The sequence below is a fragment of the Dromiciops gliroides genome, chromosome 1 (genome assembly GCF_019393635.1).
Source record: "Dromiciops gliroides isolate mDroGli1 chromosome 1, mDroGli1.pri, whole genome shotgun sequence".
Classification (NCBI taxonomy): Eukaryota; Metazoa; Chordata; class Mammalia; order Microbiotheria; family Microbiotheriidae; genus Dromiciops; species Dromiciops gliroides.
The window spans coordinates 590016407-590033122 of record NC_057861.1 but is presented as its reverse complement, the minus strand read 5'-3'; positions in this window follow the sequence as shown (position 1 = coordinate 590033122).

Genomic DNA, 16716 nt, shown 5'->3' with positions numbered 1-16716 from the left:
TTAGCTATTTATTATTATTATTATATTATTATCACTATCATATATGAATGTAATGGAATACTATTGTGCTGTAAGAAACAATGAGCAGGAGGAGTTCAGAAAAACCTGGAGGGTCTTGCATAGGCTGATGACTGAGATGAGCAGAACCAGAAGAACATTGTACGCAGTATCATCAACATTGTGTGTTGATCTACTGTGATGAACTAGATTTTTCTCACCAATGCAGTGGTACGGAAGAGTTCCAGGGGACTCATGATGGAAGAGGATCTCCAAATCCAGGGGAAAAAAAAGAACTGTGGAGTATAGATGCTGATTGAACCATACTATTTCTTTGTTTTTGATGCTGTTGTTTTTCTATTTTGAGGTTTTTCCTCATTGCTCTGATTTTTATCTTATAACATGACTAATGCAGAAATATGTTTAATTATATACATATATATGTGTGTGTGTGTGTGTGTGTGTGTGTGTGTGTGTGTGTGTGTGTGTAACCTATATCAGATTACCTGATGTCTAGGGGAAGGGGGAAGGAGAAAAATCTGAAATTGGAAAGCTTGTATAAACAAAACTTGAGGACTATCTTTACATGGAACTGGAAAAAAATAAAATATTTTATTAAAAAAATAAATTATCACTATCATCACTGTAACTGTCACTATCATCACTATCATCAAGGCAGAATAAGAACAAACTGGAAAAAGATTATGGATTATGAAAGGACTCAACAAATTTGTCATAGATGAATCTAATGGAAATATTTTAAAATGAGGATTTCAGGTAAACAGGGGAAGTGTTACACAGTAAGTAAAATGGTGCAAATGAAGACACTATGAAAAGGCAGCAGAACCCAGACAATTGCAAAGAACAGCCTAGAAAACAAAAGATGACACAGATAACATTCTTCTCAATTGAGAGGTGGAGGACTATGATTGTAGTCTGTTGTATGCACTGCCAGATATCAGACATTGATGATTTGATAAACTGCTTGTCCAATTAGCAAGGAAAGCCTATGCAGAAATGATTCAGAAGTTTAGACATACACACACAAACATATATACACAATAAACAAACAAATAAAAGAATAGTTTATATGGCAAATCAGCAGTTTCAAAAGCAGGGCTTATTTCACTTAGTAGTAAACAACAATTTGCTTCCTTCCGTTTGAGGGAAGTTACTGACATTCCCTTCAAACTAGAGGGTAGTATTTGACAAAAACTGCTGGGAAAACTAGAAGAGAGTATGGAAGAAATTAGGCATAGACCAACATCTTACACCTTATACTAAAATAAGGTCAAAATGGGTACATGATTTAGACATAAAAGGTGATACCATAGATAAATTAGGAGAGGAAGAAATAGTCTACCTTTCAGATCTTTCGAAAGGAGAACAGTTTATGACCAAACAAGAGATAAAGAATATTATTAAATGCAAAATGGATGAGTTTGATTACATTAAATTAAAAAGGTTTTGTATAAACAGAAGCAAAGCATGCAAAATTAGAAGGGAGGCAGAAAGCTGGGAAACAATTTTTATTGCCAGCATTTTTGACAAAGGCCTCATTTCTAAAATATATCAGGAACTAAATCAAATTTATAAGAATCCAAGTCATTCCCCAATTAAGAAATGGTCAAAGAATATGATCAGGCAGTTTTCTGATGAAGAAATCAAAGCTATCTATTGCCATATGAAAAAAATGTTCTAAATCACTATTGATTAGAGAGATGCAAATTAAAACAACTCTGAGGTACCACCTGACATCTATCAGATTGGCTAATATCACAGAAAAGGAAAATAATAAATTTTGGAGAAGCTGTGGAAAAATTGGTACACTAATGGATTGTTGGTGGAGCTGTGAACTGACCCAACCATTCTGGAGGGCAATTTGGAATTATGCCCAAAGGGCTGTAAAGCCGTACATACCCTTTGACCCAGCAATATGACTTTTGGGTCTTTTTCCCAAAGAGATCATAAAAACGGGAAAAGGACCCATATGTACAAAAATATTTATAGCTGCTCTTTACGTGGTGGCAAGGAATTGGAAATTGAGGGGCTGCCCATCATTTGGGGAAAAACTGAACAACTTGTGGTATATGAATGTAATGGAATTCTATTGTGCTGTAAGAAATGATGAGCAAGAGGAGTTCAGAGAACCCTGGAAGGACTTCCATGAACTGATGATGAGAGAGATGAGCAGAACCAGAAGAACATTGTACACAGTATCATCAACATTATGTGTGGATCAACTGTGATAGACTTGATTCTTCTCACCAGTACAATGGTACAAGAAAATCTCAAAGGTCTCAAGATGGAAAAGGCTCTCCAAATCCAGAAAAAAAAGGAACTGTGGAATACGAATGCTGATTGGACCATACTATTTCTTTTGTTTTACGTGCTGTTGTTTTTCTTTTTTGAGGTTTTTCCTTTTTGCACTGATTCTTCTCTTATAACTTCACTATTGCAGAAATACATTTAATGTTATTTTATACATGCACATATATACATATGTATATGTATATGTGTGTGTATATATATAACCTATATCAGATTACCTGCTGTCTAGGGGAGGGGGGAGGGAAGGTAGGGAGGGAGAAAAATTTGAAATTTGAAATCTTATATAAACAAATGTTCAAAACTTTCTCTACATGTAACTGGAAAATAACAAAACACTTTCATTAAAACAAAACAAAACAAAACAATAAACTAGAAGTTAAAGGTCTAGTCTATCCTTGATAAGCTACCTTTGTGGTACCCCTCCAATGAGGTATTCTTAAATACCTCTGCAAGGGGCTTATGGTAGACTGTTGTACTTGACTGTGCCCTAGAGGACAGGAAATTGCAGGCCTCCAGGCAGAAGGAAGCAAGCCTCCTTTACTCTGTTTATTCCCAAAGTTTCTCAGTCTTGCTCCAGAAAGGCTAACCTCTTTTCTGGCAAAATGTATTTCTGTCTCTATCATCACTCATCACTAACCCTGTTTTAAACACAGGCAGCTGTTTATACCCTGCCCCGCCATGTTTTGGCTTCAAGAACCTATCTGCAGGGATCTGGCCTAGTTTGCATTTGTGATGAACAAAGACCAGTTCTTTCTACTTGCTAGATGCCTTACGCCTAATCTCTGTACCACCCTGACCTCTGCAAGGTAGGAAAACTGTAATGTCTAGCAACAATTAATATTATTACTGATAATGCCACCTTAACTTCATAGAATGTCTTTTTTCCCAGAGATTTAATAGTGTTCTGGAATTGTAGAAAATTATTTTGTGAAACCATCATTCACCTACATCTCAAGGTTATCAAATGATCAAACTCACCCTGTCAAAATCAAATACTATTTCTCTGTTTTGAATACATACATGCTAATAACATTATCCATCCTTATCATCTCCCCTAAGAATCTTCTTGTAGATGTTGGGTGAGTGCTTTGTATTTGAGAAAACAAAACCTGGGAAAAACCACTTGCTATTTCTGTTAGAGATAACTATAAATTAAAGAGAAAGGAGAAAGAGGTGACAAACACACACACACACACACACACACACACACACATACACACAACCCCAAAACTTTATGCATCTGAGTTACAGTGCTTCTGTGTGTGTGTATGTGCATGTGTGTGTGTGTGTGTGTGTGTGTGTATGTGTTTGAAAAAAAAGTGTGGAATGTGAAATAGCCTTATTGGAAATGTTCTCAAGGTTGTGAGGCGATTTAAACACACACACGCATACACACACACACACACACATACACAAGCAGAGCAAAAATCACCCTTCAAAATTAAAAAGACAGGATATAAAGGCATTCTGGAAAATAGGACCAGGAACTTACACAGTAGATACCTTAGAATAAGTTATACTCCTTTGAAAGTCAGTTGTTTGGTACTCAGCATGCAGTTTTCCAAACATAATCCAATATTTATTTAGTAATTAGATTCATGTACTCACAGATATAACTAGGATGGGGTGATGGGGATTTTTTTCCTCCAGGGTAGAAAATTTACAGGCCACAAACAGGCTCATGCCAGGGGTGCCTCATCTCTTTGAAGGATCTTAGAAAATTTGATATCCTTTCTTTTTTCTCCAACCACTCTCTGATGTGTCTTTTCCCTCTCCTCCCTCCTCACCCCTCACCACCATTGCTTTTTGCCTTAATATAAAAATTGCTGTTTAAGAGACTATCCATGCTAGAGATAAAGCCTATTCAACTCATAACGAAGCTAGACTAGAAGAATAAAAGTACTTGCCTGAATTCCTTCTGGTTCCTAAGAGTACTTATGGGAATACTACTCCCACTCCCAGGAATAGCAGAAAAGGAAAGAGGAAAAAATAGTCTTTTCGGGGGGCAACTGGCTGGCCTGATGGAATGTTTTTAAATAGGTCAAATTGGATATCTTTTAACTTCCCTTTCTATACTCTTCAACAACACCCTTCCAGCATCCCCAACATCTCCCTTGTAGCTTAAATCCTCACTGTAGTACTCCACCCAAACCTGCATACCAACCAAAGTGATCCATGACCCCAAATCATTCTAGCTCATATTTCTACAATGCTTTGAGTCTTACAAAAACACTTTTCCCATGATAATCCTGTGGTGAACGTACTACTAGTAGAGATGACCCCATTTTAAAGATTTGAAAATTGAGGCTTAGAGGAGTAAAGAAATTTACCTACTGTATCAGAGCTGGGTGTTGAATTCAGGTCTTTAGTTTTAAGTCTAGTGATTGCCCAGACCTTCTATATTGTACTCCCTTCATTTTCTGAGGCAGTCTGGTGGGATATAAAGAGCATTGGCTTTAGAAATAGGATCTGAGTTTGAATCCAGCCTCTGCCACTTATCACCTGTTTGATACAGGATAAATTACCTCACCCCCCTAAGCCTGTTTCATCTCTCATAAAATGATGAGATTGAACTAGAAGAACTGTAAGGTTCCCTTTGAACTTATAGTTCTATAATCCTGCCTCCCTCTACATCAAAATTCCTATTCTCTTCTTGGTAGACAATCCCAAATAAGTGGTAAGAAGAAAATGATCCAGTTAAACCAATATTCATTACTGTGGGTCTGAGTGATAGCTCTTCCATCCTCTCCTCCATCCCCTAACCCAAATCAGAGAAATATGTTTTCAGAAAAGATCACAGGATCACTGATTTAGGATGAAAATTTAAAAACCCTAAGAAGTAACTAGCTGCTGGGGCAGTAGAGAAAGCTCTGGGCTTGAAGTCAGAAAGATATGAGTTCATACCTGGCCTCAGACACTTACTAGTTGTGTGATCTTAGGCAAGTCACTAAAGCCTCTGTCTGTCTCAGTTTTCTCAACTGAAAAGTGGAGATAATAATAGCGTCTATTTCACAGAGTTATTGTGAAGATCAAATGACATAATATCTGGGGAAAGTACTCAGAACAAAGCTGGGAAAATAGAAGGTGCTATGTAAATGCTTATTCCTTTCTCTATCCTAATTTTATATTTGAGGAAATTGAGGCTCAGAAAGGTCAAATTAATTGTCAAAGTTTACATTTTATAAACTTCAGAGCTGGGAGTTGAACCCACAATGTGTCTCCAAATCTAGCACTCTTTTCTCAATGCCACACTAAACCCCATCCCCACTAACACAATGAATGTGTGATTGATAAAATTCTAAATGGCAAAAAAATGGAATTCCAAGAAATAGGCATGAAGATATTTTGGGGCTGAGGGAGCCTACTACATAGGGAGGGCAGTCCTCTTTGGAATTCTGCCTCTGAGATCAACTCACACCCTCCTACCTGTGATGCTTTCCACATTAACCTATATTCCACTTTTGAGTTTAAACACAATAGAATACTAAAAGTCTTTCCACTTTGGAACATTATAATAGTGGGTACCCATAATGGAAGGAAGGACATTAGTTTTGAAGCATAAACATTTTTGGAAGCAAATAAGGCTGAGTGGGGTACATATATGTATGTTACATATGTGTCTACTTATAGTTTTTCCTTAATTTTTTAAAAGATTTATTAAAGTTTTTACATCATGATTATTTCCAGGAATAATATTCTTGACTCCAGGACATTCTATTCTATACCCTCTCTCCAATGAACATCATAACAAAGAAAAAACAACAACAGTTAATCAAAACTAATGGGACCTATGCATCTCCCTTTCTCCAGAGTAAGGATTATTTTGCTGTTGTTGTTTATTGTTTCAGTCATCTCCAACTCTTCATGAACCCTTTTTGTGGTTTCCTTGAAAAGGTACTGGGGTGACTTACCATTTCCTTTTCCAGCTCATTTTACACATGAGAAAACTGAGACCAACAGGGTTAAGTGACTTTCCCAGGGTCACAGAGCTAGTAGGTATATGAGGGCAGATTTGAACTTGGGTCCTCCTGACTCCAGGCCTGGAACTCTAGCTACTGTGCCACCTATCTGCCCCAGTAAGGATTACAAGACCCCACAAAAGAAGATGGTAGAGGAAAGACATTAAACACACAGAGCTCCTGACACAATTACCCCCAAAACAGCAATAAAAAAAGTCCTGGAACTACAAAACCCACAAAATGATGGGCTGAGATTATTTTCTAGATTAAAGGGAGCTGTGCTGGGATGTGAGAAGATTTCAACACCAAGATCACACTGACACAGACCCTAGACACACTGCGCAAAAAGAACTTACCCAATAGCCTCCAAGTTACCTGCAGCACCAGTGTTTTCTGGAACTAAGCTTATGGTCAGGTGAGAGGGCCGATTGGCTGGCCAGTGGTTGGGGGGAAACCAGGAGTGTCTGCAGGACCTAAGGAAGAATTCAGCTCTCCCACCCCAGCAGGGGACCAGGAAGAAATCCCAAGTGATGGGAGGACCAGGTGGGAATGGGGTACATACTCATGAGAGCTAATATTCATAGCATACATAGTTCTGCTGGCTGGTTAATTAGCAAGTTGGCCTGAGGCTATCTTCAGATCAGAGAACAGTCCGGGTGAGAGAAAAACCTTCCCTCCCTTGACCCAAAACACCTGGGACCCTCTGAAGCTTGGGACAGTGTAGCATGGAAGTAGGGCCCCACTGTAAGAGGGAGTTAAAAGTCAAGTAAAAGATGGTAAGATGAGGAAGCAAAGGAAGTTGAGAACTATTGAAAGTTTCTTTATTGACAAGGAAGATCGAGATGCACCCTCAGAAGAGGATAGCAACCTCGAGGCCTTACATCCAAAGCTTACAAGAAAAATCTGAATTGGTAAGGCCATGGAAGCACCCAAAAGGGACTTTGAAGAGAAATTAGGAGAGAGAGAAGGAAGATTCAGAGAGGTGAGGGAAAGAATGGAAAGAGAAATGAGAGAAATGCAGGAGAGTCATGAAAAAAGTCAACAGCTTGAAAAGCCAAATGGAAAAGGAGATACAAAAGCTCTCTGAAGAAAATTATTGCCTAAGAATTAGGATTGAGGGGCAGCTAGGTGGTGCAGTGGATAAGGCACTGGCCCAGGATTCAGAAGGACCCAAGTTCAAATCTGGCCTCAGACCCTTGACACTTACTAACTGTGTGACCCTGGGCATGTCACGTAACCCCAATTGCCTCACCAAAAAAAAAAAAAAAAAAGAATTGGGATTGAACAAATGGAAGCTAGTGACTTTATGAGAAACCAAGACACAGTACAACAAATTAATAAAAAAATGGAGGGCAATATGAAATATCTCCTTGGAAAAACAGCTGACCTGGAAAATAGATGCAAGAGAAATAATTTGAAAATCATTGGACTACTTGAAAACCATGACCAAAATAATTTTAAACAGCATCTTCCAAGAGATTGTCAGGAAGAAAATGCCCTCATATTCTAGAAGCAGAAGGCAAAATAGAAATTGAGAGAATCCACCGATTACTTCCTGAAGGAGATCCCAAAAGTAAAACCTCCAGGAATATTACAGCCAAATTCCAGAGCTCCTAAGTCGAGGAGAAAATATTGCAAGCAGATAGAAAAAAGGAATTCAAAAACTGTGGAACTACGAGAAGGATAAAACAAGATTTAGCAGCATCTACATTAAAGGACAGGAGGGCATGGAATATGATATTCCACAGGGCAAAGGAAATGGGACTGTAGCCAAGAATCACTTAGCCAGCAAAACTGTGTATAATCTTTCAGAGGAAAAAATGGGACTTCAATGAAAAAGAAGACTTTCAGGCATTTGTGATGAAAGGACCTGAATTGGATAGGAAATTTTACTTTCAAATATAAGACCCTAGAGAAACATAAAGAGGTAAACAGGAAAAAGATATCATGAGGGATATTAAAAGATAAACCTCTTTGCCTTCCTACATGCGAAGATAATACTTCCAACTCATAAGAACTTTCTCAGTATGAGGGTAGCCAAAAGGAATATACAGAGGACATAGGTCTGAACTGAATATGAAGGGATGATGTCTATAAAGCATTTTTTTTGTTTATCCTTGTAGTTTGTGGGGCAAGCACGGTGGGGTGTCCTATGACTGGGGACAGATTTGAGCTTGGGGCCTCCTGGGTCTATGGCTGGTCCTTTGTCCACTGTGCCACCTAGATAACCCATGATGACATCTTTAAAATAGGCCTGAAGGGTAGAAGGAATGCACTGAGGGAGGGTTAATGGGAGAGGTGGACTGGGGAGAGTTAGCTCACATGAAGGAAATAAGAAAAAAAGGTTATGGAGAGGAGGGGAAGAGGGGGAATGTGTGGGGGAGTGAGTGAACCTTACTGTCATCATAATTTGCTCAAAGTGGGAATAACATACATACTCCAGTGGATATTGTAATATATTTTGCCCTGAGGGAAAGTGGGAAGGGAAGGAGATAAGGGGTGGGGGGAGAAGAAGGGAAGGAGGGAAGGGCAGATTGGGGGAGGGAGCAGTAAAAAGCAAAACACTTTTGAGGAAGGTGATGATGTTCTGCATCACTGCACATGTATGACATATTGAATTGCTTGATTTCATAGGTAGGGTTGAGGAGGGAGGAAGAAAAATTTAGAACACAGAATTAGCTAAAAGACCTTAATGTCATCAGAGTGGGCTCAAGGAGGGAATAACATTCACATCCAATTGGGAGGAATAATCTACTTAACCCTACAGGAAACTAGGAGAGGAAAATTATAAGGAGGGAAGGGTGAAAGGAGGGCAGAGTGGGGGGGGGCAGTCAGAAGTAAAACACTTTTGAGGAGGAATAGGTTAAAAGAAGATAGAAAATAGAGTAAATATCATGGGAAGGGAATAGGATGGAGGGAAATAGTTGATGATTGAATATAATAGCAAAATGTATGGTACCTACTTTGCTGGGCTATTGTGAAGTAAATTCTTTGCCAAGGTTAAGGTACGATATAAAAGTTATGATTAACAGGATGGTATCAGAAAAACCTGAATAGAACTACATGAACTGAAGCAGGGTGAAATGTACTATATACAAAAGAACAGCAGTAGTGTTAGATGATCTGCTGGAAAGCACATGGTTATTTTCAGCAAGGCAATGATCCAATATAACCCTGAAGGACTTATGAAAATTGCAGTCCATCTACAGAAAAAGTACTGATGGTACCTGAAAACAGGTTGAAACACATTTTTTTTGACAATTACTTAATCTGAAGTTTTGTTTTTTAACTGTTTTCTCTCACAAATTAGCTAATGTGGGGATGTTTTCCATGACTACTTATGTATAACTTATATTGAATTGCTTGAATTCTTGGGGATAGGGGGTGGGAAGTGAGGGAGGAAGAGAAGTTGAAACACAAAGTTTTAAAAAATTGATGTCAAAATTTGTTTCTACATATATTTTGGAAAATAAAATTCTAAACAGAAAAAAAACCCGAGACCCCATAAAAGCCCCTGGCAAGCCTCATGCTTCTTTACAAATGGAAAGTATCTTAGATCCTAAGAGCAGAACACCCAGCTGCCAAATTATGAGCTTGGACTATGCACTTTTTGTCAAAGCCAATCCCTTCAATAGAGTGATTAGGAATGCATGTGATGTGATCCAGAACATGCATAATTCATATCAGCAACCTGCAGCTTGGTTTGGTTTTCTAAACTTTCTGCAAATTGTTATAATTACCATTCATTATTTTCTTCAAGAATATGTAAATTATGAATTTTATACAATCTGGGAATTCAAAGGGGGTAGATCAATCTATCCCATACTGAAATCTCACTGAGATGAATCCAGCCCTTTGCAGATGGAACTTTAAGCTTAGAACTGAAATATTCAATGTCTAAGTTCTTTGTAGGACACTAGCCATTTTGGATATTTCTCCATGGATATTGTTCCCTGTTCCAATTTCCATATTTAAGGCAAATACAATCTACTACCTGGCAGCTGATTTAAAAAGTGATTGGGAGGGGGCAGTGAGGTGGTTCAGTAGACAAAGCACCGGCCCTGGATTCAGGAGTACCTGAGTTCCAATCCTGCCTTAGACACTTGACATTTACTAGTTGTGTGGCTTTGAGCAAGTCACTTAACCCTCATTGCCCTGCCAAAAAAAAAAAAAAGAAAAAAAAAAGGTGATTGGGGAAGTTTCTGTGATTTAGGTGTAGGAGACCTAACTTCTGTTGTGATTGTAAGCACCAACCAGTCCGTGTGAGTTGTTACTGCAGGGAAGGAAGCCTCTGTCCTTGTAACTCTCCATTAGATTTTTAGGGTGATCCAGTCCACGAAGGAGAAAAAAAACTGTAATGATCTGGATGGAGATGGATTTTTTTTGTCCAGATTACTGGAGGTGACTGAGACCCATCATCAATTCACATTCTCAGCAGGAGCTGAAGACTTCTAGCCCACCTCCTTAATGTTCACCAATCAGAGTTGATATTCACTTGTGAGGAACATCCCCTTTTACAAAAGTAGTTAAGGTTTTCAGGCTCTCCATGGCTTGTCTTTGCTTACTGAGAGAAACCACTTACAATCGATTTATTGATTGCTGGCTGGCCTAGTTCGTGAATTGATTATTAATTATCCAGAAACTCAGTCTCTTAAGGTTTTTTATTCAACAAATCTGGAAGCAACCATAGAGATCTTTGAGTCCATCCTCTTCATTTCACTTATGGGGAAACTGAAGCACAGAAAGGAAAGTGACTTTTCTTGGGATAAGGTCATACAGCTATGTGAGGCTATGAGAAGAGATTTGACTTTCTGACTCCTAGCCCAGTGTTCTGTGCTCCAATGCTGCCAACTTGGATCTATATGCTGTATAGCCAAGGCTATATGTCATTTACATTCTCTGAGCCTCGGTTTCCTTATAAGTAAAATGAAGGAGTTGCATTGGTTGATTTAGAGATTCCCTTTGAGTCACAAAATCTTCCTTCAAACAGAGGGCATCCATGCCGTGTCTTTTTCTGACATTATGTTGTATTTGTCAATTGCTTTAGGTCTAATTGGGTTTAATTTTGGGAGCAATTCCCAAAAATAAAATAAAATAAAATGCTTTTAATCCTGAAAATCTTTCAGCTAACTCCTGCTTGCTAGATTCTTTCTAAGTGTCTTTTTAAGATAGTCCATAATTTCATAGATTTCCAGACCAGTACATTCCCTCACTATTTTGGATTGTATTAGGACTTGGAGTAAGAAAGATCTGAGTTCAAATCTTGCCTCTTATACGTATTAGCTATGTGACTTTGACACAACCTCGCTTACCTGTTTCCTAGCCTGTAGAATGTGGAGGTTGGTTTCTTTGGCCTGTGATGTTCTTGTCAGTTCTAAATCTATACTTCTACAATTTTACATTGGATCCTAAACAATCACACCCCAATTGTCCTATTCCACAGACACAAATCACTTTTCTGTCAGAGTCCTCATACTGTCTCCTATAAGCCATTTTACTTATTTAGGAAATTTAACTTATATTGCTGATAATTTTAAGTGACCTCTCAGTTAACCTTTCCTTATCTTGGTTTTCTCATGTGTATCTCACCGATGGATAAGAATAAATGAGCTCCAACATCCCTTCTAGGTGCCAATTATTTAAATTCCAAGAATACATCTCATTCAACCATTCCAGAGAAGCAAGATAATGAGGAGTAGAGTTAGGATGACCTTATCAAATATTAAAAACTTATTTACCCTTATTTACCCATATTGGATATTCCTTTCCTTCCCCCTTCAAAAAATGACACCTCAGGAATGTGTCTCCTGATGAATGTTTCAGTGGATTGAGTTGTGTGTGACAAGTCCCAGAAGGAGCAATCTTAAACATACTTTATTGATCACATCAATCAATTAGCATTTATGAAATGCCTGCTCTGGGTAAGACATTGCTCTAGCTGTTGGGGATACAAATATAAAGAATAAAAGTCTCTGCCTTTGAGGACATTACATTCTCAATATTAGAGAACTACCTTTCCCACCTTGCACACAACAACCTACAGTATTTAACTAAGAAAAGAATTAATGGCCACAGCTGTCAAAAGAAGGAGGCCATGTAAAGGAAAAGTTATAGATATATAAAGTTATGAAAATATAAAGCTTCAGTTTGATGTGTTTGGGGGAAAAATAAAGAGTTCTGGGTTGTAGAATTTTCTTTTTCACCATGGGTAAATTAGTTTTTGTTTCAAAACTTGTTGAAAAACTTTCCAAAATGAGGAATTTCTACTTCCAAAAGTAAGATTCCACTTTCCTGTCTTAATAAGTTTAGTGTGGTGATTATAATTAACTCTTTCATTAAATATTCATTCATTTCTTCTTCTTCTTCTTCTTCTTCTTCTTCTTCTTCTTCTTCTTCTTCTTCTTCTTCTTCTTCTTCTTCTTCTTCTTCTTCTGGTGGGGCAATGAGGGTTAAGTGACTTGCCCAGGGTCACCCAGCTAGTAAGTGTCAAGTGTCTGAGGCCAGATTTGAACTCAGGTCCTCCCGAATCCGGGGCCAGTGCTTTATTCACTGCACCACCAAGATGTCCCCATTCATTTATTCAATAAACAAACTTTGCCTCTTGATTCCTCATTGGCAAAATGGAAGTCAGATGATCTCTAAGGTTCTTGTGAGTGCTAATACTTTAGAATTTAGAAATACCCTCAGTGAACAAGGTACACAGTACCTGTAAGTACCTGTTAGAGTGGGTAGGGGTTGCCGGATTGGATATAGAGGTAAAGATAAATAGAAGGGGATATATAAAAAGGGGAAGGGAGTGATGGTAGAATTATTTATGAGAAATTAGCCTTTATATCTAAAATCCACCTAGTAGATTAGATTCTAATTGCAGAATTCATTTGCCATCTTACTTCATTTGGGAGGTAGTATGGTAGGGGCTTTAGAGGCACAAAAACTAATGTGTTCCAGTCCATGTCCTCAGGGAACATGAAAGTCTAGTAGGAAAAATAAAACTCTGATATACACATATGACTGCAATATAAGATGGAAAAGTGTCATAAAAGAGGCTTCAAAAAGGTGTTATTGAGGGTCAGGGGACAGAGAGGTGACTTAATCTTTGTTACCTCAGGCTCTTGAAGGCCTCAGGGCACAGCTATAAGTAGTACTTTTTGTACATGAGGCAAGTGACACTGAAAATATTCTTGAATCAACCAGAGAGAGAAAGACCCTAGGATGCTGATCCAAAGGATTACACCCCAGGACAACACAAGACCCTTGATTAGAAAACCACCATGCAGAGAGGAAAAGAGAGTGAATGAGAACCACGGAGGAGGTCATCTGATGTGTATATATTGGGAGACAGAGCAAGTATCTATAAGTTTCCTGTTTTAATTATTCTTACTATTTAGTGAAGGATTAAAATTACTGTCAAAATATAATGGGCACAAAATTTAAAATCATATAATTAAAAAATAGTATTCTGGGGCAGCTAGATGGCGCAGTGGTTAAAGCACCGGCCCTGGATTCAGGAGTACCTGAGTTCAAATCCGGCCCCAGACACTTGACACTTACTAGCTGTGTGACCATGGGCAAGTCACTTAACCCCCATTGCCTAAAAAAAAAAAAAAAATAGTATTCTAAATTTCCACACCCTCTAAATTTTGGTACCTTGGTAAAAAGCCTTAGTTGCCCTGGCCTAGTTATGTCAGTGACTCAGTAATATCATTCCTAATATGAATCCCAGTTGTGCAGGCCTGAAAATAAATATGTAAAAGATGTGGAAATACATAGAGTTTGCATCATACCCTTGAATTTTTTTTCCCTTTTAAATCATGAATGTGTTTACTCATTATTTTCTTCTTTCTTCTAAGAGTAGAATACAGTGAAAACCATCTAGTTAATCAAAGTTTCTAGTTAAATGCGTTTTTAAATTTAATTTGGGTCATTTCAATGTGTCTTAGGCAGGCTCTTCCAATGACTGCAAACTTTACAAATTAAGCGATGAGAAGAATAGCTCGGGAGCCTCGCTCTGACTGTCATATCTCACTTGATCCCTGTTCCACATGTTTACAAAGTCATTTTTATTTCATTTTATCTAAATTTGCTTTATTTTTATAAAGCTTTCTTTCCACAGACCCTATTAATATCCCTCGGCAGGATCCTTACACAACCAGGAGAGAATAGCTCTGGTGAAATCTAGAAAATCAGACGATCAATCATACCACAAGCCCCAAAAGCTTAAGCCTCAGAAATGGAACTACATTATTCCATTCACTATAAATCAGTCACCCTGAGGCAATGCCTTTGTTAGGAATGAAAGCCAACTGTGTTGCTGGAACTGTATCACTGAGAGAAAGTAGTACCCAGAGACCAATCTTAATAATATCGAGAGGAACAAATAATTTGTTGCCCAGGATCATGTTTATGTCTCAAAGCATTATTTTTTCTGTGGCATAAGCTTTGTACAGTCCTATGGAGTCATTTTACAGAATCATTCTTTAAGTAGCTGTTCAAGGAGGTTGTTTGACTTTCAGACCGATGTAAAGATATGGGAAGAGGGGCATATGGGAAGGGAGCGGGGAGGTGATGGAAGGACGGTCTATGAGAAATAAGCCATTATTTCTAAAATGTCTCATCTCTTTGATGTGTCTTTTCCCTCCCCTCCCTTCTCACCCTTCACTACCATTGCTTCTTGTCCTAAGTTTATAAATTGCTATTTAAAGATTTAGAACTAGATTATTCCATTCACTATAAATCAGTCTCTGATTGCAGAGTTCATTTGCTATCCTACTTTGAGAGGCAGTAGAAGGGGCTCTGAATTTAGTGTCTGAAGCCCTGAATTTTAAACTCAGCTTTGCCACTTACTTCCTGTGTAACCTTAGGCAGGTTTCTCAGCCTCAGTTTCCCTATTCATAAAATGAGAGGTTTGGACAAGTCCCTGAAGTTTTCTAGCTCTTTATTTATGATGCTATTGCCCCTCTCCCTACCTCCCATAGCATTGTTATAAATCACTGTGCTAGGCTCTAGGGAAAATACAAAGTTTAGATAAGATGTAGCCCCTGATCTCATGGAGACTACATGCTAGGCCAAGTCAAGATGGCAGAGTGAGAGAAACATTTTTGCTTACTTTTAACATACCTCTTCTACGATATCCTAGAAAATGTGCCAGGCCAATTCTGATCAGGAAAACCTTGAAAAAAGCAACAATGGGCCATTTGTTTTCAGTTCAAGGCAGTTTAGAAAAACAAATAAAGAGTTCTGTGGATATTAGGGTAGGGGTTGGTTAAGAGCACAGCAAATTATCAACAGCAGCAATTAGAAAGGGAAACAAGATAGAATATCATGCCAGGAAATGCAGGGGTAGAAAGAGACTCCAGTGTACCCATGAACTGGAACTGGGAGTGGGAATGCATGCTGTCCAGCAGTGCTGTCACCCATTACCCAGTTCTGCATCACAGATTCAGGGCACAGAAGAGTGACCTTGGCCCTAGCCAAGTTCTAAGTACAAAACAAACTCCAGAAACCTAGCTGTGTGGTTCTGAGCACAGGATCAGAGAACTTTTTCAGTTTTAACCTTTATCCAGGAACATAAAGGCCTTCAGTAGAGAAACCAGGGCAGTAGACCAAGATCAAATAGGAGCCAGCAGTTCAGTCACTGACTATACAGAACCTCCCAGCAAGCTAACAATGACTGAACCAAGAAACAATCTACTGAAACTCCATTACATACAAGCTATCAGGCCCAAACCTGGGTCAGGATTTGTAAATCTCAGATCAGGATGGCAATGAGCACACCTCTTCTAGATTACACCACTTTGGAAGCACCAAAAACTTGCAGGTTCCCTGAGTTATAACAGCAGCAAAATCTCAGGCAAGATTATCACCCCCCCCCCCAAAAAAAAAGTAAAAGAAAAAGTAGAGCCCAGTAGTAATGTAAAGTCTAAACACATGCTGGAAGAATGAGCCAACATAAAACAACCCAACTATAAAGAGCTACTATAATGACAGGGGAGCTCAGAAGACAATGATTGGGAAAGAACTATGTGCAAAGCCTCAAAGAAAAATGCAGCTTGGACAAACCCAACAGTAATTCCAGAAGAGGTAAAGAAAGATATAAAAAAGAGCAAAAAATAATTTTAAAAACCATAGGGTTAATGCGATTTTAAAAAGAAAGCAAAATTACTAATATCAAAAATGAAAAAGGTGAATTCACAATGAATTAAGATGAAATAAAAGCAATTATTAAGAACTATTTTGCCCAACTTTGTGCAAAAAAAGACAATCTTCCTAAAACTGATGAATATTTGTGAAAGTATAAGTTGCCTAGATTAATAGTACAGGAAATAGAATATATTAAAAACTGTATCTTAAAAAAAGAAATTGAATAAGCCATAAACAAACTCCCTAAGGGAAAAATAATTTGAAACCAGATGGATTCACAAATGAATTC